The sequence below is a fragment of the Hypanus sabinus genome, chromosome 30 (genome assembly GCF_030144855.1).
Source record: "Hypanus sabinus isolate sHypSab1 chromosome 30, sHypSab1.hap1, whole genome shotgun sequence".
Classification (NCBI taxonomy): Eukaryota; Metazoa; Chordata; class Chondrichthyes; order Myliobatiformes; family Dasyatidae; genus Hypanus; species Hypanus sabinus.
The window spans coordinates 27,186,706-27,199,097 of NC_082735.1; the positions used below are offsets into that span (position 1 = coordinate 27,186,706).

The 12,392-nt window shown below is 39.2% G+C and overlaps 1 protein-coding gene across 1 annotated transcript in view; it reads right to left on the reverse strand.

Moving 5' to 3' along the window:
* The window catches only part of LOC132383484 (protein argonaute-3), a 121,614-nt gene that overhangs the window by 67,184 nt on the left and 42,038 nt on the right, over positions 1-12,392 (reverse strand). The gene's annotated exons all lie outside the window — the stretch shown is intronic.

A 12,392-nucleotide genomic window follows, 5' to 3' on the forward strand; every position in this document is an offset into this window, starting at 1 on the left:
TCAGTATTCGAATTGACTACTTGCACAGGCTACTCAGTCCATACACTCATCATCATCTGAGTGAAGAGGGTCCCCTCATGTTCCCCTTAAACATTTCACCTTTAACTTTTTTTTTGTGGCAGAGCTCTCTGTGGATGGTGGGAGGGATTTTCTTGTGATGGACTGGGCTTTTTGTTTGGATGTTAAACAGTTTCTTCTGATTAATCTTGATTAGGAATTTGTGCGGGAGGGGGAATAGAATTAGCTTGGCTCACAACTGACATATATAATTTATTTATTTGTTTGTTTGTATACAGTGCGGATTACTCCCTTTCGGCCCTTTGAGCTGCACCACCCAACAAACACCCTAATCCTAGCCTAATCATGGGACAATTTACAGTGACAATTAACCTACCAACTGGTATGTCATTGGACCGTGGGAGGAAATAGGAGCACCTGGAGGAAACCCACACAGCCACAGGGAGAACATACAGTGTCACTCACGTAATGGTGTACAATCATAATCCACTCAAAACTGCATAGATCCAAATCTACTCATTTCTGGGGTTGGAAACTTATTTCTTTGATTTTGATTGAATATTAGATGGAAAACAAAGTTGGTTGCTGATGCAATCCTAATACATCTTGTTCATAGACAAGCAACCATAATCAAAGAAACAAGATCGAAACCAGAATGGGAGAATACAACAAATCTATTCTCATTACGTATTACACAGTACAAAATTAACATTTTATCTTTTATATCTTTCAAATAACTTAGAAGTAAAGCTTCATATTTAAAGTATTCAAAAGACACAGATTTTTAACTAATGTTTACTTCTAAAAAGCACCAGCTATCGTGAAATATTAAGATTAGAAATTCAAGCAAATTGATAGATTACTACGATTATTATTGATGCTACATTCACACATTTTTCTTCCCAGAACTACAGCAAGATTAGATCTTAAACACAGCCAGTCTTACAGAGAATATCCCATCTCTGCACTAACAAAGTCATGCTCGAGTCAGTATGACTATTCAAGGGCATAAAATGAAAACCAATGTAGTATTACATCTATTTTTATTGTTTTGCAAAATAGCTTATCACGAAAATTTAGTACAGGCTTCAACTTTATTATAGGCAGTAAAAGACAACACAGTATTAATTTATCTTCCACTAGCAAACCGTATCACAACAGTAACAAATAAAGTACTTCAAATAAGTGAACGCAAAGCACAAAACTGCCAGAAAATAAGTATCAGATGTTTATGTGGTGCCATAACTTGACGGCAGCAAATGTGTTGAGCTCAAAATAAATAGCAGAATCTGCAAAATGCCCTGGAAGCTTACAGCAACTTGCTTATTGGTTTAATATTATTGTCACACGCTCCAAGATAAAATGTACAGGTTTTTATTTGGGTGCCTTCTAGACAGATTCATGTCACACATAAGCACACCAAGGTTGGGAAAAAAAAACCGAATACTGAATATCGTGTTAATTAACTGAAGATCTATCTACTTGATGAGTCAATACTGAACACCAGGTTATTGAAGATGTGCTGTCAGAGGTCAGTGCTACTGACAACAAGAGGATTTGGTTAGATTCTTCCTTGGTCAATGTTTCGCTTGGGTGGTTTGAAAGTTATTTGTCCTATTGGGAGACACACATTCTACATCATTTTAAAACAAGGGTTCCCCAGCCTTTTTTATGTCATGGACCCTTGGCATTAATCGAGGGGTCCTTGAACCCCAGGCTGGGAACCCCTGCATGCATGAATGCTGCCTGGCTCTTTGTGAGACATTGAGTCACTCAGCTTATTCCCATTTATGCCCCAGAACACTATGAAGGCACTTAGGAGTAACAGGGCAAAACCAGCTAAACTACAGACTATTCATGATGCAACTGACATTGTGCTAATTGGTTACCAGCTCCTTTTCTCCCCCCACTTGCAGAATGGGGACATTATTGGCATTACTCTGTGCTGAGTATTTGAATCTCTTACGTTATACCCTCATTACCCTGAGAGATGTGGTCAGCTGTCTTGTTTAACCACTATTGCTCTTCCAGTGGTAAAGATAATGTGATGCCAGGATACTGAGCAAGTGATAATGAAGGAATAGCAATGTTCTTCCAGAACAGGATTGTGAGAGTGTTGCAGAAGGTCCTTTAGGCAGGGTCAAGCTGGTTCCTACGTTTTTATAAGGTTGTGGAAAAGAGATCCTATATATTCAGAGTTAAAGTGCAAATACACTGTAGGAATAACCAGAATGTAAAATCAACAGTTTCCCAGAACTCGATAAGTAGTGACTTCAACGCCGATGACTCAGTACAATCAGCTGTCAAACTATGATCTAACTTTGTACGAATACTTGGACTATGTCAAGATGCAGTTTATTGACTGTAACTCAGCATTTAACACCATCATTCCTAGTCCTGAACGTGGGCCTCTGTACCTCCCTCTGCAACTGGATCCTTGACTTCCTTACCGGAAGGTCACGATCAGTGTGGATTGGCAATAACATCTCCACCTCGCTGACAATCAACACGGACCCACCCCTCAAGGATGTGTGTTTAGCCCACTGCTCTACTCTCTCTGCACCCATGAATGTGTGGGTGGGCACAGCTCAAATGCCATCTATAAATTTGCTGATGATACCACCATTGTTGGCAGAATCTCAAGTGGTACCGAGAGGATGTATAAGAGTGAGATATACCAGCTAGTTAAGTGCTGTTGTAACAGCAACCTTGCATTCAATGCCAGCAAGACCAAAGAGCTGACTGTAGACTTCAGGAGGGGCAACATGAGGGAACACAGACCAATCCTTATCAAGGGAGCAGAATTGGAGAGCATGAGTAATTTCAAATTCCTGGGTGTTAATATCTCTAAGGACCTAACCTGGTCCCACCATATCAATAAAGGCAAGAGAGCAGCTATATTTTATTAGGAGTTTGAGGAGATTTAGAATGTCAGCTTAAACACTCAAAAATGTCTACAGATGTACCATGGAATGGCTGCATCACTGTCTGGTGGGGGGGTTGGGGGGGGCTACTGCGCAGGATCGAAGTAAGCTGTAGAGAGAGTCGTAAAGTTAGTCAGCTCCATCGTGGGCACTAGCCTCCATAGTTTTCAAGACAACTTCAAGAAGCTTCAAAAATGCAGCGCCCATCATTAAGGACCCCCATCACTCAGATTATGCCCTCTTCTCAGTGCTATCATCAGGGATGAGGATACAGAAGCCTGAGAGCTCACACTCAGTGACTCAGGAACAGTTTTTTCCCCTCTGCCATACGATTTCTCAATGGACATTGAAGCCATGAACACGACCCCATTATTTCTGTTTTTGCACTACTTATTTAACTACCTGATATATATATTAATACACTAACTGTAATTCACTTTTTCTCTCAATATCATGTATTACATTGTACTGCTGCTGCAAGGTTAACAAATTTAATAACATATGCTGGTGATATTAAACCTGATTCTGATAACGAAACACTAATCTTCAACAAAAAGGAATGGATGAAATGTAGCTAAAATGAACATAAAAACCAAACATCTATATTTAGAAGTTACATGAAGCTTGTTACCAATTAAAGCACGTACTTGGTCCATATCCAAGTGCTATCTTTCAGATAGGGCATTAACCCACAGAAACATTCCCATGGAACTAAATAAATTCGGTAAGTTTTAGCAATGCTCATGAATGTAGTTATTATGACAGTTTGATATGTGCTATATGTGTAATGCATTTATCTGTTTAAATGTAAATGCCTTTCAGAGTACTTCATTGGTTAAAACTAAATGCTTTAATCCATTCTGGTGTTGTAACAAAACACCATGTAAATGAAATTTCATTTCTCCCCCCCCCCCACCAAAAGAAGTAGATTCAATCATATTTTACTCTATGTTACTGTGCCCACACAACTTTCGCAGCCTGACTCAATCTGGAAGAATAGATTCACTGTTCCCTCCCCACAAATTTTCCATTGAATACTTTTGCTGACGTAATTATTTAATACTTTCTCCTCAGAGCACAGAGTAGGACAGGCCCCAGACTCACCATGTCTACGCCAACATTGATGCCAATCTAACTAATGCACCTGCATCAGATGGTCTAAATGCCTCTTAAATGCTTCTTTCATATCTGTTTCTATCACTTCCTTGGGCATTGAGTACCCGGCCCCTACTACTCTGTGTAAATAAATTTGCTTGCACATCCCATAACTTTCCTCCTCTCACCTGAAACCCATGTCTTCTAACATTTGATATTTCCACAGTGGGAAAAAGAATGACTGGCTACTCTGTCTCAGCTTTTTATAATTTGGGATGCTTCCAAGCAGTTTGGCAATCCAGAGAAAACAACCTAAGTTTGACTAACTTCTCCTCCTAGCTAATATCCACCAATCCAAGCAGTATCTGGTGAACCTCTTCTGCATTCTTTCCAAAGTGTCCGCATGTAGTGTGGCAATCAGAACTGCAGTCAATACTCCAAATATGGCCTAATCAAAGTGCATTGATTCTGGTTAATTGGGCTATCGGTCAAGCAAGACAGGAACTTATTTGGGACAATTCTTAAAGAGCAAAAGCAAATTAAGAAAATAGTTGGGATTCCCTTCAATTATTTAGTTCATGATGCCACTTAATTGGGACAGAAGCCAGTTGCCAAACATTTCCTAACCAGTGTCAGTGGCATGCACAATCTGTGGCCGTTGTACACTACACTATGCTCAGAGTTAGCAGTGATTTTTATCACTGACACTTGGCAAGTTATAAACATTAAGACACTTCAGAACTGTCTTGCTCACTGCAGTTTCAAACATTCAGGCTTGGAGATGCCGTAAACAGCCAGGAGTGAAAATGAAACAATTTCACTACTTCAACATGTTAGAAACAATGAAGAATTTGAAGGTATTGACAATTATCTTGAATGATACAATTAAAATGAAGATTTTTGGAAGATGCAATCATCGAAAACACTGAAGGCAGTCCGTTAACTGCACTAGGTGCCTGCAATGATTTTGTTCATTTACAGTCAAAAGAACACATTAGTGTATACTGAATGAATTTCTCCATCGATAACTATCAGGAAATAATATACAATTTTAGAGTACTGTAGTAGTTTTGGTAGCGTTCTAATTTATTCTGTATTCATTTAAATAAATAATGTGTTACTCAGTTAAATGGTAGTTTGCCTTTTTTTGTATATACCTTCTTATTTCCATGAAACTTCAGCTAATTGGGACTGCCACTTAATTGGGCCAAAATGTACTGGTCCCAATGTGTCCCAATTAACTGCAATCCACTGTATTTACACAGCTGTAACATGACATTACATTCAAAGCCAGCCTTTATACTCAATGCCCCAAAAGATGAAGGCAAATGTGCAGGCCACCTTAATTACCACCCTATTAGCTTGTGTTGCCACTTTCAGAGAGCTGTGGACTTTCATCTCAAGATGCTTCTGCACATCAGTGCTCTTGAGGATCCTGTTATTTACTCCATACTTTCTTCTCACATCTCCCAAAATTCACCATCTCACACTTGAACAGATCAATCACCACCTGCCATTTGTGTGCCCAAATTTTCAACAAACCTCTATCCTGCTGAATACTTTGACAACCTTCATCCTTATCCACAACTCCACCAATTTACCTGTTGTCTGTAAACATACTAATCAGATCACCAATATCTCATATACATCAGAAACAAGAAGCCCTGACACCAATCTTTGCGGAACACTAGAGCTCACAAAGAAACACTCCTCTATCACCAGCCTGTCTTCTATTAAAAAGTCAATATTTCAACCAACTCGCCAGCTCACCATGGACTCCATGGGACTTAAATCTTCTGGACAAGCCTACTGTGAAGGGCCTTGTAAAATGCTTTACTAACATCTTGTGTAGTCTTGACCTCATCAATCTTCTTTCTTGCTTTTTAAATCTTTTTATTAATTTTCAAACAGAACATAGAAAAAAAACAAGTAGAGAGCTTGAGAGTACATAATTAATAAGGCCAGAATACAAATGCAAGCAGTTGATAACACAGATATAATAACCTCCCAAACATACTGTATTTGCCTTAAAAAAAAACCCCAAAAAAACTAACTAACAGCAACTAACCTAACCAACCTGGGCTATTGTATCATATCAGATATATACAGTAGTGTCAATAACTTCGCACCTCTATCCAAATAACTGAGGGTAGTAAAAAAGGTTTGGGAAAGGTCAATTTAGCTCATATGAAAATGTTGAATAAATGGTTTCCAGGTTTCTTCAAATTTGACTGAAGGGTCAAAAATGACGCTTCTGATTTTTTCTGAACTCAGACAAGATATAGTTTGGGAAAACCACTGAAGGATTAATTTCTTTCCAGTTCAATAGAGTGGATCTTCTAGCCACAAATATAAACAATCTGCCGAGCTGAAGGGAATAAATAACTATTATCCATCATTGGTAAGTCAAAAATTGCAGTTATAGAATGGGGATGTAAATTAATAATCAAAACTGTTGAAATGATACCAAAAATATCTTTCCAGTATTTCTGCAAGCTAGGGCAAGACATGAGTCAAAGAGGCTATTTCAGAATGGCATCTATCACAGATTGGATTAACATGGGAATAAAAACGAGCAAGTTTGTCCTTAGACATATGCACCCCCTTGAATTGTATCAGGGCATGTCTGGCACATATAGAAGAGGAGTTAACTAACTAAAATTTTCTCCCATTGCTCTGTAGGTAAGGAAAGTTGAAGTTCTTTTTCCCATTCATTCTTGATTTTATCTGTCTGGCTGTACTTTCATAATCATATTGTAAAGAACGGCTATTAAACCCTTCTGATAAGGGTTTAAACCTAAATTTTTTTCCGTAATATCAATTAAATGTATTATTCAAAAAATTTCTAATTTGTAAGTATCTAAAAAAAATTGGCTCTATCAGTCTTCTTTGTCACTTCCTCAAAAAGCTCCATCTAAAATTGAGAGACAGGACCTTGCTGACTTACCCAATCAATCCATGTTTTACAAAATATGAGTAAATTCTATTCTTAAGATTCCTCGCCAATAATTTCCCTACCACTGGTGTAAAGCTCACCGGCCTATTTACTGGATTATTCCTATTGCTTTCTCAAATAAATGAACAACATTTAGGGACCTGCCCCTGGCTGATGATCTTGGCTCATGCTCCACTCTCTATTTGCTGAATAATAATTAATTCCTATCTAATACTGCTGTAATTAGTCTCCCACAGTTTTGCACTTTCATGCAAGGACCAGTCTTATCCTTATCCAAGACTATCTTAAAATAATCACTGTTCCCAAAAAGCTCTCCGAGACTCTTGTCAGTACACACGAAATATTTGGATTCTCATGCAACTACTATTTCTTCCGGGATATTCCAACAACTAAAAGATTCAGAAATGTATTAACAGCTTAAGTGCTGAATAGATCTTGCAAATGAGACAGACAATTCCACTATACTTACATCTGGCTGAAATATAAACCACATCAAAGCAAGTAACTGGAGGCCTTTCAACATTCCCGTTAAGTAACAGTAAATGTAACAGACGTGGACTCAGCTAGTGTTGTACAATTTATCAGTGAATTGTGTGGCTTCGGGCTTGAGTGTGTTTCTCAGCTGCATACATCTATCAGTTGTCCTGTCTTTAATACCTTCTCCTAATGCCCTAAACACTTCATGAATTCACACCAAATGATTTTTAGCAAATCTAATTCAGAGGTCACAAAGTGCAAGAGCTGTAATGTAAGTCTGCAGTGGCTTATCAAAATTAAAAGGAATAATGTTGACTTATGAAATTAGGCAAATACCAAGTAAGTAAGACAAATATTTACCCTAAAAAAATGTGGGAAATATTTAGGGAACTGATTGCCATATATTCACCCAGATAGAGTGTTCAAGTATAAACAGTAGACTAACTAATTAGGAAGGGGGCCCCCAGGGCTGGTACAGGTTTATACTGATGTCTATGAATAATTTGGATTTTGAAATTCAGGAAACTTGCTCAGAAATTACAAAGCTAGATAAAATATGTTTAGTGACGAAGTGGTAGTAGAAAGTTAATGTAGAGAAGGACAAGCACAAACTGAGTATTGAAAAAATGCAAATGATAGTGGCAGTGCAAAGTGCAAAAACTGACTTCACACATTCAGAGGAATTTCAGGATAAATCTTAATAAACATGTTTTATTGCATCATCGGAAAGCGCATTAGCCATTTCCATTTAAAATACATTAACAAAGAATATTACCAGGCAGATTGCGGTACTAAGCCACTCCAGGAATGCAAGAACAAAGGTTGGTCAAAAACATGGGTAATAATGATTGCTGCAAAAGGAAAAAGAGGAACTAGTTGGGAGAACACCAACAAAAACACCAAACAGGAGACAGGTGCCAAAAGCAAACTTAATATTGATTTAAACCATTTGGATCAACGTACTTGCAAAATCATTATTTGTGGGGCTATGGCAAAAGAACAGTGAATGGGACAAGATGGACAGCACAAAAAGTTCAACAAGTTAAATGACATCCTTGTGTGCTGTATGACTCTGATTCTGGATGCAGGAACACAATTCTATGAAACAACACCATAATTATTGTGTTATGTTGATGCCAGTAATCTGAAGTTAACTTGGTAGGAATAGAAGGTAGAAACTGTGAGCTACCTGACCCCTGTGGGTGTTTGCCACAAAATAAGATCATAGTTTATCTGTTACCTCAGTACCAGTTTCCTTCTATTTGTCATGTCCCTCAACTAACTTCAGATTCAAAAATGTACCCATCTTTGTTTTGAACACAGTTGACAACTGACCTACCACAGATCTCTTGCATAGCAAATTACACATTCATTGCACTCTGGTGAAGAAACACTAACTTACTAAGCTCTGAGCGGCCAACTTCTTCTGAATTTGCAACCCTGACTCCAGACACTCCAGCCAAAAGAAACATGTCTGTGTCTACCATATTGAGGCCCATAGGCATTTTGTACAGTTCAATGACAGCACTCCCCATTCTTCTAAACTCTTGCAAATACAAGTTCAATCTGCTCCCTCTCTCTTTCCCCTTCCAGGAATTATTTCTTGTGCATCTGTCTACCAATGCAAAATTAAATTCGCAGACCTTCTACTTCAAACAATCTCACATAGGTAGTCAAACAAACCTTTTATAATATTCCAGATGCAGATTTGTTAGGGCCTAATATGATTGCTATATAACACATTTTTGCTCTTGGATTTAATTGGGCGAAGAGTGAATTATGTTGTTATTAGGCAGGTAGCTTGGAGCACATATTGGGGACAGATGTTGCTTAGGGAGTACTTGCATGAAGTTCTGGATAGGTTTATCCCATTGAGATGGGCAAGGGTGATAGAATGAGAATGAAGGAACCATAATTAACAAGAGATGTGGAAAACCTAATCAAGAGAAAGAAAGCATAGTTAAGGTCAGGAAACAAGGATCAAACGGGTTCTGGAGAGCTATGAGGTACAGAATGGCCTTAAGAGAGCAAGAAGGGGACATGAGGAAGCTTTGAGGTTGATCTGAATCCGAATCCAACTCACCAAGGCATTCCACACATATATGAAGAAAAGGAGGATGACTAGAGTGAAGGTAGAACCAATCAGGGACCAGTGAAGGAACCTTGACAAATGTGAGGACAGCACAGAACAGGTGAATATACTGGAACATGTTGATGTTAAAAAATGATGTGCTGTAACTTATGTATAACATTAGGATAGTCAAGTCCCTGGGGCTCAGTGAGATATACCTCAGATTACTAAAGGAAGTGAGGAAAGAGATTGTTGCACATTTGGTGATTTTTTTGTGTGTCCTCACTGGATGCAAGTGCAGTACCAGAAGATTAGAGGATTGCAAACATCATTCCTTTTGTTCAAGAAATGTAATAGATGAGTCTTACAATAGTGGTGGACAAACTATTGAAGCATATTCCTGAGAGACTGGATTTACGATTATTTATAGAAACATGGTCTGATTAAGGCCAGTCAGCACGACTTTGGGAGGGGCAGATAGTGCCTCATGGGCCTGTCTGAATTCCTTGAGGATGTGACACAGCACACTGATGAAAGCAGAGCAGTGTACGTGGTGCATATGGATGTTAGTAAGGTGTTCAACAAGGTTCCCCATGGTAGGAAAGTCAGAAGGCATGGGATCCAGGGATCCTTGTCTACGTGGATTCTGATATGGCATGCTCAAACAAGGCAGAAATGCAGTATATTTTGCCTGGAGGTCTGTGACCAGTGGTGTTCAACAGATCGGTTCTGCAACCTCTGCTCTTTGAGAGTTTTATAATGACTTGGTTGAGGAAATGGAAGAACGGGTTAGTAAACTTGCAGGTAACACAAAGGTTGGTGAAGTTGTCAACAGCATAGATGGTGTAGGCTACAATGGAGATTGATGGGATGCAGAGCTGTCCTGAGAAGAGGCAAATGGAGTTCAATCCAGAAAAGTGTGAAGTGATACACTTTAGATGTTGAGTCTGAAGACAAAGTAAAGGGTTAATGGCAAGATTTTTGGCAGTGTGGAGGAACAGAGGAAACTCAGAGTCCATATCCATAAAAGCCTCAAAGCTGCTGTATAAGTTCATACATTGGTAAAGAAAGTGAGTGGTGTTCATTGAGTTCAAGAGCCATGAAGTAATTTTGCTCCTTAAGTGTTTTGGCTATGGGAGCTTTTAGAGAAGATTTACCTGGATTACAGAGCACAAGGAAAGGTTGAGCAAGCTACTGCTTTCTCTTTGGAACAAAGGAAAATGAAAGCTGACTTGATAGAGGTGTCTAAGATGATAAGAGACAATGAAATAGTGGACAGCCAGCGCCTTTTTTCCAGGGTGGAAAAGCCTAATACAAGCAGGGATAATTTTAAGGTGATTTGGGGAAAATATAGGGGACATGTCAGAGGTATTCAGTTTTACACAAGAATCACAGATGTGTGGAGCCTGCAGCAAAAGTGTGTGGTAGAGGCAGGCAAGCTAGAGAGATGTCACATTTATGCTGGAGAAAAGTATTACATTGATCTTGGTGTAGGTTAAAAGTTTGACACAACATTGTGGGCTGAATGGCCTGCACTCTGTTGTACTGTACTGACCTACGTTCTGTTTTAAATCACTTGCCTTCTTAAATCACGCTCCACCCGCACGTCAACTTCCCGTGATTTGTTATACTATTTCATCTGTCAGTTTAGTCTTAATACTTATTCATCATGGATGAAGACTTATTCAGTGACTAGACCACATTTCCTACAAATCCTCACTGGACTTAGTAGGAGGCTAGAGAAGAAATTGAAGAACCCCATTCGAAGATACAAGTATGCATCGCTTAATGTCCGCAATAAGTTCTGTGAAATCAGACGTTATGTGATTTGGCCGTTGTGCGAACACCATATTACATACTTTGCCTCTTGCTGCTATCACTAGGAGTGGTTTTGCTGCGTTTGAAAGCCACGATGCACTTTACGGCAATATTCTCAAAAAAAATTAAACAGAGAGATAACACTCAAAGAGACGCGCGATAAACGAGATTGGTTATGTCCACTACGTCACGTTCTCCGATCGGGACTACGGACGTATATATGATCGGATGTTAAGTGGGGCACCCCTGTACTTCTTCATTATTCACCGGCAAAGTTCCCAAAGACTAGAATGTGGCTGACGTTGTTCTGTTGTTTGAGGTTAGCACGGACAAGCCTGGGAACTGCAGGTTGGTTAGCTTTACATCAGCAGTGGGGAAATTACTGGAGGGAATTCTGAGGACAGAATCTACCAGTTTGGTTGGGAGCAGTCAGCATGGCTTTGCACGTGGGAAACTGAGCTTGAACCTTTTAAGAGTTGTTTTTAAAATTGGTAACCAAAAGGGTCGATGAGCATTAGGTAGTGTATCTTGTCTATTTGGACTTTAGCAAGGCCTTCAACAAGATTCTGCAGGCTAGCTTGGAAAGTTAGATTCCATGGAATCCAGGAACAGCTGGTTAGATGGATTTAAAATTGGCTCCAAAGCAGGAAGCAGAGGGTTTCTCAGAATGTAAACCGATGACTAATGGTATATTAAAGAGATTGGTGTTGGGACCCTTGTTGTTCGTTATGTATACAAATAATTTGCATGCAAATGAACAAGGCTTGATCAGTGAGCTTGCAGATGACATGAAATGACAAGCTGTTGCTGACAGTGAAGAAGGTCATCACAGATTTCAGGGGAATCACGATAAATTAGGGAAGGGAGCTGAGGAATGGCAAATGGATTTCAATACAGATAAGTATGAGTTGATGCATTTTTGAAAGTCAAACCAGCATAGGACTCATGGCAGGTATCTCGGGGTATAATGGAAGAGGGTCCTAGGAGTATAAGTTCAGAGTCTGATGAACATGGTGTTAAAGGTAGACCGGGT